Below are 18183 nucleotides of genomic sequence, written 5' to 3' on the forward strand. Positions count from 1 at the left end.
ATGGAAGGTGTCCAGGGGTGAAGACTCTGCAGGCTGTGGAGGGAGGGCTGAGTGGGGCTGTTGGGGGAGCTGATGGGGTAGGGATGGATCATTGCTGAAGGGCCAGTGGGAGGCATCAGGACTGAGTGGGGATTGTGAGGGGGCTGCCCAGGGGTGAGATTTACAACTCAGGGCAGCGTGTTCAGGACCATTCACAGCATCCAATTCCATGGCTCTGCAGCTATTGCACACCCTGCCCCGCCTGCCCCATGGGAACCCCACACCTCTGACAGCTCAGCTACATAACGCCGATACCACTAACCCCAGCACGGTGTCTGCTCAGCCCCACTCGTCCATGTAGCTCCAAGCCCTCCTGAAATCTGCAAGGGAAGAGGAACAAACATGGTCAGGGGCCAGATCAATGCAGGGAACTCGCGCCACAGGAGATGCTGTTCAGGGAGAGGGGTCACTGGCAAATAGGAACCGAGCAATGTGAAATGTGACATGAAAACACATTCTCTTACCTCGCTCTGTGAGCACCATGCCTGAAATGGAAAGAGACAAGTTATTCCCTGTCATTTAGGCAGATGGCTCAGTTCTGGGGGCTTCTCTGTGATCGTTGTGATCATTTTACATGTAGTTCATGGGCCCTTGCTGCCGAAGGAGAAATGTACTGGCTGTGTGAAGTGAGAGACAGGCCCTTTCACCCAGAGACCAGAGATCTCTGCTAATAGCAACAACTGGCTCTCAAGGAAGCCTTCAGTATCAGGCACTGCAGCAAATGTTGCTCTCAGAGACGCTGCTGTAAATCCACAATAACTCTATTTGTTTCACTGGAGCAAATCTGTATTTACACCAGTGTCACCCAGAGCAGAATCCAGGCCTGTGAGAAGCTGGCTGTGGTGGCCCCCAGCAGATTGGGGGAATTTGAAGGGACACTAGTAGGATAAAAATCAGATTGGGATTTGGAAAGAATCTAACCTTGATGGAAAACGTGTTTCTAGATCTATACAGCTCTGACATTCTCAACCCTTCTGTCTAAGGAGAATTACTAACAGTTCTTTGGAGCATCCTTTGGATACTTAACAGTCCTTTGGAGCATCAAAGCTACACACTCCAGGTATAACTAGGGGATGGACGTGCCAATGATTGGAGCTCTGATCTGGCCTTGGCAACAAAGCATGGAAACGTGAGCCTGAGTAAGGTCTCTGCTCATCTCTATGTTCACGTAACAGGCCCAGAAGAGCCTGCACTGCAGCAGTCATCTATAGAAAGTGGCCCCCTTCTCCTGCATCAGAACAATGTGACTGGCATTGGATTGTCACAGGCAAGGTGACATCTGTCTGTCTATCCAGACATGAGAGCAGGCGACCCTGTGTCTGCTGCAGAGAGCTCTGAGTGCTGCCATGGTACCGGGGTAATTCTAATGTGACTCAGATTTTGGCCCAAATTGTTCATTCATCCTGGTCCTCCGATGTTGGTGCTTCTCTGCCCAGGGGCTCCAAAGGGAGGTGGATGAACTTACCGAGCCTCTCACACAGCTCTGGCTGTCTGGGGAGAGGAGAAAAGACCATCATGGGTTCTGCACAAGTCATTCAATGTGGGATTGTTCCAAACTGGGTGCATCTAGACTGCAGCTGGGAGTGAGCGTCCCTCTTTGGGCAGACAGACTTGTGTTAGGTCTGCTCGGGTTAATGCGCTAAAAGTAGCAGGGTAGCCGTGGGTAGCACATGCAGCGGCTTGTACTAGCCAATGCAGGATGAACCCACTCAGATCCCCAGGTACTCAGGAGGCTACGCTGAGCCGCTGCCCCTGCAATTCCAGCCACACTGCTATTGTTAGCGTAGTAGCTCAAGCAAAGCTAGCGTGTGTCTGGCTCTGGCTACCCCCGCTAGGCAGCTCGCTCCCAGCTGCAGTACAGACGTACCCATGAGCCAAGGGTCTCAGAACTGACAGCACATGTCAGACAAAACTGTTGTTAATGGACAACAGACAGCCCCTAAACAGAGCCCACAAATTGCCCCTGGGGGCAGCAACCCAAGTGATGACACTGCAGAGAATGAGGGAAGGGAGCTTCACACCAGAACCTGTATCACATAGACAGACCTGCCTAGCTACAGCCTGTCACTCGGCCTCAGACCTCTTATTTCTGTGCTGGGCAATCCCTTTGCGGTGCTGATCTGCAAAAGTGTGTAACTCTAGGGTCAGTGGGTGGCAGGAGCTTAGCTAGGTAAGGGTCCATGGAGCTGTGTGGTACTGGAGTTACTGTCCACCCCTAGAGATGTGGGGTAAGGTCCCATCCTGGCTTCTAGTGGAACAATGTGCATGATGGGGCGCATCACAATGTACCTCACAAAACCCACACAGAGCATAGAAGGGTTTGGAGGCTCTGTTCATTCAAGGCCCAGGCCTAGACATGGTGGGAGGAAAACAGTACAAGCCTGAGGAGCTAAGAGATGGGATATCTGGGAAGCTGTGGATGGGGACTGAGGGATTCCAGCAGAGCTGGGGCTGGGGGAGGAAGCCCAGAGCTGGAATAGCAGGGAGCTGCAGGTAGTGGTGGTATTTGTCTCATGGGGATCCCCTGCAAAGATCAGTTCTGGGGCTTCTGCCAGTGACCTGGCATGTGTGGTGTGTGCGAGGTCACACTGTGCAGAGGACACCATTCAGAGCTCTGGGCAGCACTGAGAAAGCCAGAGCAGTTGACGCCTTGCGAGTGAGATCTGGCTTTCAGGGGGCCCGTCGCTCCCTTGGGGTTTTCTGCAAATGTATGACCTGCAGGTGCCTAATGTCACCACTAGCTGCAGGTCAGAACTGAGGGGCACTGGCATAGCTGTGTGCATGAGGGGAGCCAGCATTGGGATTTTGCAGTTCAGAATTGAGATAAATCCACAGCATTGCATGGAGGAAGTTTGCACAACCCCTGACTGAGTCCCACCATTCCCTGTGCACTAAAATCACTCTGTTGTTAAGGATGATACTGAAATGTGAGCTGCAAACACTGCAGTGTCTGTATTTTTCCGGGGCAGGGAGAGATGGTCATTAAAGTGACTGAAGTCTATACATTCTCTGTGGTGATTTTCTATCTCGTTACAGTGTGAAAGCACAGACAGGCATTATCTAGGGGTTTAGCAAGTATAGTACCTGATTCAAAGGCCTTCTCGTTGTGTGAAATGGGAAAGAGAAAAGCATTAGACACAGAGATGCGCTGTGATGTTGTGTGCCCCACATCAACTGGTGTTACTTAGAGCCACACCCCAGCCCCAGGGCAGGAGCCAGGAGCTTTGATAGCAGTGGGGCTGGTGGTTAGTGATACTCACCACAGCAGACCTGGGATTTGCAAAGCATCTAACCTTGATGGAAATATGGGTCTGGATCCTGATACAGTTCTGACATTCTCAGCCCTTCTGTGTAAGGGGAATTCCCTTTCTGTGTTACTAACAGCCCTTTAGAGCATTACAATTAACTGTTCCAGGTATAACTAGGAGGTGGATGCATAGGCACTGACTTCCCGCATAGCCAGGGGGTGCTTGACAACCCCCTCTGCCCAAGCCACACCCCCACTTCACCTCTTCCCCCAAGCCCATGCCCCCACCCTGCCTCTTCCCGCACCTGCTCCGCCTCTGCTCCACCCCTTCCCCCAAGTCCCTACCCCCACTCTGCCCCCACCCCGCCTCTTCCTTGCCTCTTTCCACTGATCCTCCTCCTGCTCGGAGCCTCTTGCTCACTGCAAAACAGTTGATTGCAGCAGGCGAGAGGAGCTGGGGGAGCGGGTGGCAGAGAGGGGAGGTTGGCAGCTGGTGGGTGGGGAGCACCCGCTAATTTTTCTCCCTGGTGCTCCAGCCCCAGAGCACCCACAGAGTCAGCGCCTAGGGGTGGATGTGCAGATGGCTGGAGCATGGAAACGTGAGCCTGAGTCAGGTCTCTCGCTCATCTCCACGTTCTGGGACCTGATCCACAAGAGACTGCACTCCTCTGGCCTCTAGCATCTGGCCTCTCCTGCTCCATCAGAACAATGTGATCGGTATTGGATTGTCACAGGCAAAGTGACACCTGTCTGTCTAACCAGACATGAGAGCAGATAACCCGGTGTCTGCTGCAGCTCACAGTGCTGCGGTGGGGCTGGGGTAATTAGTGTGACTCAGATTGTGGCCTGAACCATTCTGAGATGTGACTGTGCACTGACTAGTGCTGCATTTCAGCAAGGGAGCATTAATGACATCTGTCCCGCTGCAGAGCGATGGTCACATATGTCGGTGTCTCTTTTCTCTGGGGCAGTGGATGCTTTCAGATAAAACACAATAATGTTACATTTCTGCTAAGCAGCATAAAGCCAGAAAATGTCCGTCTGACAGCACTCCTGTACGTACATCAGGAGCTGTTCTAATGGGCATCTAGGCTGGGAAACACCAGTGGCCCCACTTCCTACATCAACCCCTCTGAGGCAGGCAGCTCAGATTTCCCCCTCCCCAGGCTTGGTCTGGCCCTTTTCTGCCCCCGAGTTAGGACAGCTGGGCTTTGCCCTGACACCTGCCAGCTGGGCAGAGAAGCCCTTCTCCCTTTCTCCATGCCAGCCCCATCGAGGCAGTGCCAGGTTCTCCCTGCAATGGAGTGACAGTTGGGCTCCTCCCCAGCCCCCCTTAGGGGACAGTTGCCCTCCCCATCCCCCCTAGAGTGCCAGCTGGGCTCCCGCCCTCCCCCCAGGTGGCAGTTGGCCGTTCCCCCCCTTGACGGTCCCGTCGCTGACTCTGCTCGCCAGGTCCCTCCCCGCACAGGCGTTTCCCAAGTTGCTGCAGGTGGCTCCGGCCCATCCCCCGAGCTCGCTGCACCCAGGGCTGGAGTGTTCGGCCTGTCCCAGCAGGGCCCCACCAGGTTACAGCAAGTCTCCAGCCCATGGAGCAAAGTGCCCATGGAGCCCCTGACTGTTTGCTCCCTTAGTGATGTCATCACACCCTGAAATGCAAACATGGGGGTTACGCTGGCATTGCTCAGCCGCGGCCAGACGCCCGAGCGAGCATGGGGAAGAGACAGGCTCTGCCTGCTGAAGCGCCAGCGCTGGAGAGGCACCATGCAAAATTCCCACCTTTGTGAGCCGGCCTGGAGGCCAGCTGGCCCAGGGACTGTGGGGCCCCAGGTTGTTGGGTGTGTCTGGTTCTTTATTAGCCAGACAAGGCGGGTGAGGTCAACCTTCTATTGGACCAACTTCTGCTGGTGAGAGACACGCTTTCCATCTACACAGCTCTGCTGTCCTGGGACCTACACGGCTACAACAACACTGCAAACAACAATGTTTCTATCATAAGACATGCTGGGGTAGCGAGGACCTGAAGAGGGAGGAGCCAGTGGCCACCACTTCCAAAGGAAAGGCTGGCTAGCAACAAAAGTGGGATTCAAACTTGTCCAAGCAGAACACAAGGGATCAGCTTTAACTCCTCAGCTACCTCTTTATCTGCTGCTGGGGGGCCTTTCACATGAGCCTGTTATTTAATCAGCCGAGACCAGGCACCCAAGTGAATGTAAAGGAGAAAACACAGAGCTGGCCTGCAGGCATACCAAATTTCTAGCTACATTGTGCAAGATGGCTGAGTGTTTATGGCTGTGGCTTATTAATCTATTGTATGCCACATATGTGGGTTTGAATATTTTTGTTGTTGGCCATACATTCTTCTTTTAGTGGAGGCACCTACTCGTTCATTCTCCCAGGCCTCTTCCACCCAGTCCCCAAAAGAAGAGACGCTCCCCACAAATTGGGTGCCACAGCACTTCCTATGCCAGCTAGGACTCAAACCTGGGTTATAAGAATGTGACTGATGTACAAAACCTCTACACCACTGAACTGCTTCCAGGCCTCCTCTACTATGTCATCTCTAGTCTGGATTGAGTGTCTAGTGTTGGCTGACCAAGGGACAGCTGGTGGCAAAGAGGCCATTTTGACTGATAAAGTGACCAAGTGGGTAAGGCGCTGCATGGCTAATCTGTTGTGCTCTACATTTCTGGGTTCAAAACATACCAAAACCAATTGGCAGAGGTGCTTCTTTTCATTCTGCACCTGGAGGAGGGCAAACATAGCAACTTCCTTTGGGAAAGGGAACAAACAGGCCCCAGGAATAATAGACAAGCCAACTTAACTTTGATATCTGGAAAGATGCTGGAACAAATGATTAAACTATTAGTTGGTAAACACCTGGACGATAACTGGTTTAGTACTCAAAGTGCAGTTATCAATGGTATGTTGTCAGAGTAGGAGGGCCTATGTAGCGGGAACCCACACAGGTCACTCCTAGGCTGGACCTGATGATTTCATGAGGTCCCTTCCAGCCTGACATTTCTATGATTCTATGGTTACCAACAATCCCACACTCCTCACACAGTCCTTCAGGCTAACGTGCATTAACCTGTAAGAGATCAAGGGGGAATCTTGTGGGCACAGGGCAGAACGGAGCATTGGCAGATTCCACCAGCGAAGAGTGAGGATGGTGCACTCTGGGGTGGGTAGAACATGGAATTTTTTCCCTGTGTAAATTTACATGAATTTCTATTGACATTTTCAGCAATAAAATTTTAACGTTTCATTGAAAAACTGATAACCTGAAAAGTGGGTTGGGGGGTGGGGGGAATCAGGTTTTGGCAACTGAAAATGGAAAAAAAAAAATGCTGAAAACTTACAAAAAAAGAAAAGAAAAATTTTGGGTCTTTTGATTTTCCAGCAAAAAATCAAAAATGTTCAAAGAAATCAGAGACTCCACAAATAAATAAATAAATACATAAAATAAACAAAACATTTAGTCAAAAATGTAGTTTTCTATTGAACATGGTCTTAATGTAAAATTGTCAGCTAACCCTGGTGTAGTTGTCACTGTGAACGTGTTGTTTCCTCAGTGCCACTGGTGCACATGGTGCTGTACAGTCGGGTATGATACAATCCCATCCCTGCCAAGACAACTTGCCATGGGTTATACTCTTGCTTAGATCATTACACGTCACTGCATACTTTGCTAAAGTCTATCCTGGGTGTGTCTGTGGTCTGGGCTAGCTGCTCAGTCAGTCTGTCAGTGTTAGGTCTTGGGTACTCACCAGATTTGGATGCTCCATTCAGCTTCTTGAAATCTCTGCCAAGACAAAAGCTCCACCTCTTCCCCATTCACCACTAGGTGGCCCAACCACCCCAATAGAGCATCTTCTTTCCCTCCTCAGTCAGACTGTGAATAATCCTTTCTGGTACCTACTGCGCTTTTGGTCTTAGAGGGAGAGTCCCCACACCTAGGCTTTGATGGAACTTAGATCCTAACCGTGTGGCCTTGGGCTGTCTCTATCATAGATCCAAACCAGAACCCCAACTCCACACCCCAAACTCTGTGGAAGGTTAGTTTAGGACCTGCAGCTAGAGCTAAACCTCAGGGCCTATCTCCAGTTGCTCTGTCCCAGTGCAGCATCTCCCTTATCCTTGGTCCCCTCTTTCACTAATTAGCCACAGCTATCCTAGTGTTTAGAAATGTGAGCCAGTTTGGAGTCTTTGAACCGAGAGGGGACACCTTTTTCTACCAGACAGGCTCATGCTCAGCCAGAAGTTAGCAGCTCAATGCAGGGATCTCTGGCCTGGGCAGTGCAGACATTCTGACTAGATGGTCCCATTGGTTCCTTCTGGCCTTTAAATGCACAACTATGAAAATAAACTCCCCTGGAAACCTCATGAGAGCAGATTAAATGGAGCGAGAGAGAGAAGGAGGCAGGTTAATGTGTGAGAACAAAAATAAATTTGTGTGAGCGGGTTATTCAATCCCACATCACAGCGTGTGACACATCCCAGCTTTGCTGGACTGCTAGCTTGGGGTCAGGCCTGGGGAGAGCTCACTGCTGGGTGGGGGAAGAGGTATCTGCACAGGAGACTCTACAGATGCTTAGGGCCCTGTCGGTTCATGCTGTGGTTCGGTCCCTGCACAGCTGCACAGAGCAGCCAGACTGTGTGCAGAGACTCACTGAGCAGGGGCCATGCTCACAGCACAGACTTTCCTCCCCATTCCCTCTTCTGAGCAGCAGCTGTTCCCTCTAGACCAGCAGTGTCTGGTTCCATCAATAATCCCTGCAGGGCTGGGGAGACAGGTCTAATTCTGCCCTGGGGTTTGGGGAAGGGAGGCAGGATCTAGCCCACAGCAATATGGGGTGGGACTCTCTGTGAGATCAACTAAATCCCCTGCAGCAGATTTCCCAGCTTGTGTCTCTGACATTTTTCCCAATTCCCAGTCTATTCCCATCCAGGTACTTCCCCACTTTGGCTGAAATAGCCCAGGGTCATTGGCCTTCCAGGCAGGTACCCAGTTGGTCATTGTCACCCAGGCTCTTAGGAGGTCTTGGGGAGAGTAGGATGCTCTAATGGCCAGAGCAGTGGTCTGGTGCTCAAGAACCCTGGGCTCAGTTCCTGACTCAGCTGTGGACTCCTGTGTGCTGTAGCCCATAGGATTATTTTGCTAGCGATTGTATCCTACTAATCCAGCCAGTAGTATCAATGAATATGTTTCTTTTTCTGAAATTAATCCATTTTATTCTTATATTTTATCAGTGTTAATTCCTTGGAATTTAGGATGTGTTGAGGCATGTGTTTCCTAATAATAAGTTTTGCAGAAATGCTGAAATGCAAGCAGCCTACCGACCTGTAAATCCGGTAAGATCTGCTCTGTAGCAAAAAGTATACTCAGTTATGAATATGTCAGCATGAAAGCTGGCAACCTTTGGCACAGATAACAATGGTCCCTGAACTTTGGGGAACCAAAGGGAAGAACTATCCACATCACATCACAGGTTTATCTAGCATCTACAACAGGTTGGTAACCGCAAGGTACACCACAACTTGGAGGTCATTAAGAGAGCCTAAATTGGCAGTTTTGGAGTGAGATAATTCTTATTAATACACTTAGAAAGTAAGTGTCATAGATCAGTGGTTTCAGCATTGGCCTACTAAATCCAAAATTGTGAGTTCAATCCTTGAGGGGGCCATTTAGGGATCTGAGGCAAAAATCAGTACTTGGTCCTCCTAGTGAAGGCAGGGGACTGGACTCAATGATCTTCAAGGTCCCTTCCAGTTCTATGAGATAGGTATATCTTTATTTATAGGAGAAGGGTACCCTTAAATTTCTTAGGGTACGGAAATAAGATTTGCGTATAGTAGGTTGGGCCTGAATTACATAGGTCAGGATCCTATAAAATACCTTGTAAGAGAGCTCTTCAGTTCTAGGTTCTTCTAACTCCTGAAGCTTCAGTTTCTTGGAGTGCTTTTTCCAGTTCTCCTGTACTCTAGAGACTATCTATCTATCTATCTTCTATTACACTATCAGCTCAGCTTGTGCAGTTTAGTATAACTACTCAACATTCCTAACTATTGGGAAAGCCACCACCATCGCGTAATCGGGCATGCCAGGAGTGAGACTGGTCCTTCACCTCCTATTACCGGGTCCTCAAGGAAGGGTGTGAGTATGTTAGGTTAAGATACTTATAATAAAAATGTTACCAACAGGAATTTTGGAATGCTTTTACTGTTTTGCAGTTATAAGTTTCATTGCATGTCTTATTTTTATGTTAATTTCAATAAAGGTTTTATCAATTTAGTATTGTCCTCAGTGTATGTGTTCTTGCCAAGCACCCCACGAGTCCTCTCCTCATATAGAACTCTGAGTTCTTGAACTCTGTAGTCTGAATTGGATAAGAACCTATAAATCTTCTGGTTGGATGCGATTCGTGGCGAGCCATAACAACTAACCCATCAAATTCAGGTCGACTGGGATAAGTCACTCAGTCTCTCTCTGTGCCTCAATTTCCCCATCTGTGTAGTGAGGATGAGCTGCCCTATGCCTAAGGAGTGTGTGAGGATAAAACCCATTAATGATTGTGAGGGGCAAACTGTTCTAGCTTTGCTGGTGTAACACCCATGGGGACACTCTTATTGTGGAATCAGAGCCTTTGTCAGGTTTATTCATAGATTCTAAGGCCAGAAGGGACCACTGTGATCATCTAGCCTGACCTCCTGTCATAGGCGCAGACTTCCTTTCTAGCCCGGGGGTGGCTCAACCCCATCCCCGCCCAGGCTCTTCCCCCACTCCACCCCTTCCCTCAAGCCCCTGCCCCTTCCTCACCTCTTTCTGCCTCCTCCCACAAGCACACCCCATCCCCGCTCCTCCCCTAGTTGTTCGTGGCGGGTGGGAGGCCTGTGAGGGAGGGGGAGGAGTTGATCCATGGGGCTGCAGGCAGGCGAGAGGTGCTGTGGGGAGGGAGGGAGAGGGGGGAGGTTGGCTGCCTGTGGGTGCTGAGCACCTGCTGATTTTTCTCCACCCAGCCCCAGAGCACCCACTGAGTCGGGGCCTATGCCCCCTGTATTACACAGGCCAGAGAACTGCCCCCAAATCGTTCCTCTTTCAACTAGAGCTTCTCTTGGAGAAAAACATCCACCCTTGATTTAAAAACTGCCAATGATGGAGAATCCACCAAAGCCTGTGTTAAATATAATTATCCTCACTGTTAAAAATGAGGCCCAGACCCATCTATGTTCCCCGTAACCCCATAGGGAATTTCCCCCTGGGGGAACTGAGTCCTTCCCACCAGGGACTGGAGACTAGGGTGGAGGCAAAAGGTTCAGGCTCATCCAACATCCCAGGCCCCCAATCACCCAGTGACCTTTCACCCTGGCCCAGCTGTGCCTTTAACCAGGGGGCTGTCTCAGTCCCCAGGCAGTGAGAGGGGATGGGGAGTGTTTCCTTAATGATGTTTTTAGACTCAAACAAGCAAACCAGGCCCCTTCGGCTCTCAATCTTCCAGCCCTAAATAGAGATGCTGCGGTCGAGGTGGGGAAGGGGGGCGGCGCAGGGCAGGAAATGGGGAGCGGTGACGAATATCAGACCCGAGGAGGAGACAGAACAGGTCAGAGAGAGGCTGCAGCATTTCTACTGCCTAGCCCTACAGACCCCTGGAGGCCTAGGAGCAGGGAGACGGGCTGGCTGGAGCATCCAACTTGGGGGAGCAGACGGGGGCAGATCAGAGCAGAGACAGCAGCTGGAGATCCCCTTCTGCTGAAGTCAGAAAGGGCAGAGGGCACAGGTGGGAGCAGGGATTGATTGCAGATTGTACCCTCCTGACCCTGTCAGGGACAGATGCAGTTGGGTTGTTTCCATCTTGATTGGTTCCCCACACCACCTTGATGATCCTGTCTCTGTGCCTGTTCCTGCCTGGTGAGTATGCAGGAATCCTGTGCTAATTTGTAGCAAGTTGGGAGGAAAGAGAACTGAGAGCAGCCCCGGGCCCAGACTGTCGGCAAATCCTCCTTAGTCGGAGAGAAATGGGAGCCAGTGTAAACACTGAGGGTACGTCTACACTACCCGCCGGATCGGTGGATAGCGATCGATCTATTGGGGATCGATTTATCATGTGTAGTGTAGACGCGATAAATGGATCCCCGATCACTCTCCTGTCGACTGCTGAACTCCAGCTCCGCGAGAGGCGGAAGCAAAGTCGACAGGGGAGCCGCGGCTGTCGATCCCGCGCTGCGAGAACGTGAAGTAAGTAATTTTAAATCGATCTAAGATACGTCAACTTCAGCTACGCTATTCTCAGAGCTGAATTTGTGTATCTTAGATCGATCCACGCCCCCCATCCCCAGTGTAGACCAGCCCTTAGTGTGAGAGTTACTGGGCCCGATCCCCAGCTGCTATGAATGGGTGTCACTCCACTGGAGTCAATGGGGGCACATCCCCAGCTGGTGCAAATCAGTGTAGCTCCACAAGTGTCAATGCCTGCTTACACCAGCTGAGGACCTGGCCCTATGGAGAGCTAAAGGGAAAGGTGGTTCTCAGCTCAGCCAAGGTCTGTGTGCGCGAGGAACCTGTCATGCCCCAGATCTAACGTCCTGCCTGGTTTGCTTCTTCAGCAACACACAAATCAGGAAATTATTTCCATGTCTATTAAAGGCAGTTTTTGTCCCTGAAGAGGGACCTCAGACAAGGGGGAGATTTTATCTCCAGCACTAACCACACGGCACCTTTCTGTTCCCAGCGCTGAGTCCCAGCAGCCAGGAGATCTGCTCAGCTCCCGGTGAGTCTGTCTGTCTGTCCCCAGACACACTCACCCCTCTATCTATCTATCATGCCAGAATGGGTTTGCATTGATAGAAAAGGCTTCCAATTACAGAAGATTATTATTTATTATTATTACTGTGGCCACCAGATGCCCATCTCAGGGATCAGGGTCCCATCGCACCATTTTCTGCACACCCCTATGTGAAGCTCTGGACCCTGCCCCCAAAGAGCTGACAGTCTCAGATCTGACATTATCCTCCCGGTACCCAGCTGTGCTGAAATAGGAGCCTGCTCCAGAGACATTGTGCACGGAGGAGTGTCAATGCTACGGAGCGACCTGCGCTGTGCTCCATGCACGTGGGCTATCCTGGCTGTCACTCGCACAGAGCCGTGCATCCCAATATCGTTCATACCCCTCTCAGCAAGGGCCCCATTACCCCTTCCTGAGCTCAGTTACATTAGCAGTCTTGCCTTCCCAGGGTTCTCTGGCATGGCTCCAGGGAATTGTGGGTGATTGCACAGTGACCTCGCAGGTGCACAGGGGGATTGTGGGAAGAGAGGCCAGACTCCCACAATTCCCATGTGGAACATCCTCAGCTCCCCGGGGCTATATCCTATAACTCCTCCACAGCCTTGAACCACCTACCACTTGCAATCTGCTTCCACGGCAACCAAATTCCTTTGGCAAACTGCTCCCTGGGCTCCTCTGGAAACAGGCACCACTGACAGCCCTATTGATGGCTTTCATCCATTCCCCTTCCCAGGAGCTCTCCCTGCCCCAATCTTCTACCTGAAACAGACATTCCCCCGGGAGGGGGACGCCGTGCTGCTCCAGTGCTCTGTGTTCTCCCGTGCCCCAGCCACCCGCATCATCTTCTGCAAGGACGGGGAGGAGATTTCGTCCCAGAGGGGCTTGGAGGAGAAGATCACCTACAGCTATCTCCATGCGGTGTCCAGGGGCAGCTCTGGGAATTACTCCTGCGGGTACAAGATCAAGGAGAGCAACAACTGGGTGAACAGATCCCAGCTCAGCCCTGCCAAGTACCTCAGTGTCACTGGTCATGGGGGTGATGAGCAGAGTAAGTACAATTGTCCATGCAATGGTAGAGAGAGAATCCACAGACAGATAACAGTGCAACAATGGTGATGGGCAGAAGAAGTAAGATTTTTATTCTCTGTATGTACCAGCCCCTATATGGAGACAGTAGTGGGAGGTTGGATGGCTCTGGGAGCAGATACTGGTTATAGAGTTAGAGGCAGCGTAGCCAAGCATATAAATCTGGCACATTCCCTGTGAAAGGCAGTGAGACAAAGTGGATGAGAATGGGGTTTGGCATTTTAGAGCCCTCTACCTATTCCCAGTCTGCTCAAGTGACCTTGTGCAACCCTTCCTTGTCTATACAAGGGGTGAATGATGGTGTCACCTATACCGTAGGGGCCATGAGCTCTCAGCTAGTACTAGGGGCTGGGAAGAGCACAGAGAAGTTACTAACACTCAGTGGAAGAGCTGGGCCTAGAGCACAAGGTCTCCTGGCTTGTAGCTGAGTGCCACCCTCAGGCTCCAGGAAACTTTGTGGGGAGTCCATGATCCCCCCCCACAATTCTGCAAAGGGTGACAGGGCTGCCAAATGCCCATGAAGCGTGTGACACCTGGCATGTCTGAAGGAGCCAGGATGAGCCCCTTTGGGGAGGTTTCCATTCAAGGAACAGTCATGTCCCATTTTACTGGCTATAGGGGGCTGGGCTCAGCCATCGCAGCCATGTTTCTCACACACTGAGTGTCACCTGGAGGCACTGACAAGCCCAGATTCTCCTTGTCCCCATTGCACAGACTAGGCGAGCAGCAGTGGAGAGGAGTCATACCCCACAGCTCACAGACGGCTCTTGGGCAAGACCCCAGGGATCTGAGCCCATCTCTATCCCCCCAGCTCTCCCCTTGCTGCATAGAGACTTTGGGTCAAACTCACCCTGGGGAAACTCCTCTGCCTGCAGCAGTTACCTCAGGGGGAGACCCAGCTCTCTGCAGTTAAACCCAGCCTGTGCAGAGGGGCCAGCCCCTGGGCCAGGCAGCACTTAACTCCCCTGAACCCTCAGCACTGGGCGTGAGCAGGGCCTAGGCACAGCGGTGGCTGGGGAATGTCACCCATGCACACAGCCTCATCACACAACCCGCTCTGCCCACGAGGCGAGCCCCAGGCTGTCTGAAGGGGGAAGGGACATTCAGACATTCCAGGGACATTCCAGGACATTCAGGTCCCCGATGGTGCTCCACAGAGAAGCGCGTCTGATTGGGGAGCAGGGAAATCTTGGCTCAGGGCTTCTTGGGGCATTTTCACCCCCGCGGAGCTTCGACCTCAGTGCCAGGTGCCAGGGATCAGTGAAATGATGGTTTGTTAAATGAACAGTGACGTCCTCGCTGAGTCTGCAGTGGGGAAACTCAGTGTGAAACTCAGAGCAAGAGAGAGAGTCCAGGGACCGGCTCCTCGGCTGGTGTAAAATGGCAGAGCCCTATGGACTGCAGTGGAGGGACGCCAGTCCACACCCACTGGGGATCTGGCCCATGGACTCCAGCAGGGTGATGCTGATTTACACCCGCGGGGGATCTGGCCCCAGTGGCTGGTAGAACCGCTCTGTTTGTCGCTGGGAGGCACGTTTCTGTGGAGCCTGCAGACATCTCTCCCACACGGTGCGATTCTCTTTGCCCTTGTCCCATAGGCAGCACGAACAGCAGCAGAGGAGGGGAGGAACCGACTCGCACAGGTAACGGGCTATTGCTCTGTCACACCCTCATTATCAGAGCCCGGCTCTGTGCCCCCAGCTCTGACATCAGGGCATAAAGTCCAGGGTGGGTAACTCCTTGGCCTGCAGCATAGTTACCCTGGATGGGCTGGTCTCTGCTGGTGCAATTCCCCCAGGGCAGAGGGGCAGCAGAGCCCCACGGCATCGCTTATGTCCCACTTCTACCCTCTTCTGAGCACAGAGCTGGTGCCAAGGCCTCATGCTGCCCCTCTGCCCGGGACAGGGTCATCTCCACAGTGAACTGCCTCTACACTGGAGGGGGGCGATAAGGTCTGGGCTGCTGCGTCTGTCGCTGGCTCTTGTGAAGCCTTTGCACCGAGTACCAGTGCAGCCTGAGCAAACCTGGGCCATTCCCTGTTCCTCCGACCCCTCATGGCGACATGAAGGGTCACTTTCCATAGAACTCAGCTGTTATATCCTTGGGGGCAACAGTTTTAGGAAGAAATCACTGGAGACACAGAGAGCTGTAAACCTTGTAGCAGCCATTTATTTCCACACTCAGAACTGGCTGGGCTATTCCCTAATAATCTAACTCATTTGCCATAGCAACACAAGGTTCTATTACCACGACAACCAAATACACAACATCAGCCAGCTCCAGCCAGTGGGGACTCGCCGGTGGCTGCTTGGAGAGGCCATTCACATCGAAATTCTTTCCTAGGGCTGGATCTAAAACTCCCGTTGGGAATTACAATCCCTGCTGTTGTGGTTCTGGCTGTGGTGCTTTATCTGCTGGGAAAGAAAGGTGGGTATGACAGTGAGGCCAAGCAGTGTTAGCAAATGTACAGACAGACGTGGCAGAGACAACCCCTTCGATCCCCTGTACCCAGTGTGTCTGGGAAGGGGGGAGAGATGATGAAAGACACAGTGAAATTGTGTTTTTGGGAGGCTGGCTGGAGAGAAAGATCAAAGAGATGATGAAAGGGATTATCATTGTGATTAATTATTTCTATTGCAGTAGCACCCTGGAGCCCCAGTCAGAGATCAGAGCGCCACTGTGCTAGGTGCTGTACATTATTTATTAGGTATGTTACTGTAGTGCCCTGCAGCCCTAGTCAGGGATCAGGAGCCCACTGCTCCAACTGCTGCACAGATCAGTAATGAAAGGGACAGTCCCTGCCCCACAGATGGTTATAGTCTAGTACTCAGCCAGAGGTGTGTGTCTGGATGGAATATCGACAAACAGGTAACTAAGGCTGCAGTTCAGGAAGGCATCCCCTAGTCAGGAAGGGCCCTTACGCCTGTGCCTGTGTGTAAGTGATTTCCTGAATCAGGGCCTAACAACTCTGGAAATAGAGCTCTGGACACAGCTCTGCCCTGCCAACCTTTCCTCACACAGCGTCCCCAGCCCCAAGCTTTCACAGCATTTGAGTCACCATGTCAGGGTTCCTTCCCCACTCTAAACTCTGGGGTACAGATGTGGGGACCTGCATGAAAGACTCCCTAAGCTTATTTTTACCAGCTTAGGTTAAAAACTTTCCCAAGGCAAAAATTACACCTTGTCCTTGAACAGTATTCTACCACCACCAAGTGAGTTAGACAAAGATTCAGGAAAAGGACCACTAAGAGTTCCTGTTTCCCCAAAATATCCCCCCAAGCCCTTCACCCCCTTTTCTGGGGAGGCTTGAGAATACTCTACCAACCAGATAGGTAACAAGGTGAGCACAGACCAGACCCTTGGGTTTTAGGACACTAAAACCCAATCAGATTAAAAAAAACCCAGACTTTATTATAAAGAAAGAAAAAGTAAAAGAAGCACCTCTGTAAAATCAGGATGGAAGATAACTTTGCAGGGCAATCAGATTCAAAACACAGAGGATTTCCCCTTTAGGTAAAACTTTAAGGTTACAAAAACACAGATAAACCTCCCTCTTAGCAAAGGGAAAATTCACAAGCTAAAACAAAAGATAATCTAACACATTTTTTTGCTATTACTTACTATTTCTGCAATACTAGATTCTTAGTCCAGATATGGCTTAGGGAGATGTATTTGCCCTGCCCTGGTTCCTTTGCTGACTCTGAGAGACACAGACAGAAACCTTCCCCCACAGATTTGAAAGTATCTTCTCCCCTTATTGGTCCTTTTGGTCAGGTGCCATCCAGGTTATCTGAGCTTCTTAACCCTTTACAGGTAAAAGATGAATTGATCTTTTACAGGGTAAAGAGGGATTTTATGCTACCCTTAGCTGTATGTTTATGACACACCCCAACAATCTCGACATTGGCATAAACTCATGGGATTTCTAATAAGTCACCAGTGTGGGGGTCTTTATATTTGCCTGGGGGATTTGATCTTTGAGAGCGTGTCTCAAATCACACTTTCAGGCTTTTCTCCCCAAACACGAGGGTTATAAATTTACTTTTTTTTTTAAATGGAAGCCGGGTTTCTCACTAACTCCCCTGACTATGAGAGCTGGGGCTTTACGTAGAACATCAAATGCTGTGAGACCAGAACTAAAATTGTGAGACTTGGGGTCAGGGCTCGCAGGGGCAGTCAGTGGGGCTGGTGGAGGAGAGCACTGGGCTGGGCCATGGGGACGGGGCTCTGCGTCAGTGTGATGATGAATTGGGGCCGTGTCACTCAGTTTCCATCTCTCTTTCTCTGTCCATGAGGAAATGTGTCCACGTATCTGATCATATTATCTCACTGCCTTCCAGTTGCATCTCTACTGATGGACCAAAGGTAGGAGGAGATTATTCCCTCTCCCATCTCGTTTTCTTTCTGGGTCTCTTCTCTCTGCCTCACGGAAGGGCTGGCGGTCACTCCAGCATCTAGGCTGCGCTCAGATTTTCTGTGATGGGAGAGGGGGCGGTTTAGGTCTGTTTTGTTCTGGAGGAATTTTTGAAAAGGCCAGAGCAGGATGAACTCACTGCTCAGGATGTCATGAGGAGACAGTTTAAAGAAAGACTTTGCGAGCAACGTCTTCTCATCGAATTCACCAGCAGCAGAGTGAGCATGTGCGAAAGTTGTCCCGTGTGTGTGAAAGAATGAAAGTGACCCTGTTTTACACTTGGGGTGTCACGGCTGGTCGCCCACAAAGCAGCACCAACCGACCCAGCCAGTTCCTTAGAACTGGGTGCAATGGGCTTGGTCACAGAGACCCCCTGGGGACTGTCACCTGATGTGCTGAGACCAGGGGCGGCTCCAGGCACCAGCGCACCAAGCGCATGCCTGGGGCGGCAAGCCGTGGGGTGGGGGGGGAGGGCGGCCTGCCTGTCGCTGTGAGGGCGGCAGTCAGGCAGCCTTTGGCGGCATGCCTGTGGGAGGTCCGCCGGTCCCACGGCTTTGGCGACGGGGATGCTGAAGCCGCGGGACCGGCGGACCTCCCTGAGGCATGCCACCAAAGGC

The sequence above is a fragment of the Trachemys scripta genome, unplaced genomic scaffold (assembly GCF_013100865.1).
Source record: "Trachemys scripta elegans isolate TJP31775 unplaced genomic scaffold, CAS_Tse_1.0 scaffold_26, whole genome shotgun sequence".
NCBI lineage: Eukaryota > Metazoa > Chordata > Testudines > Emydidae > Trachemys > Trachemys scripta.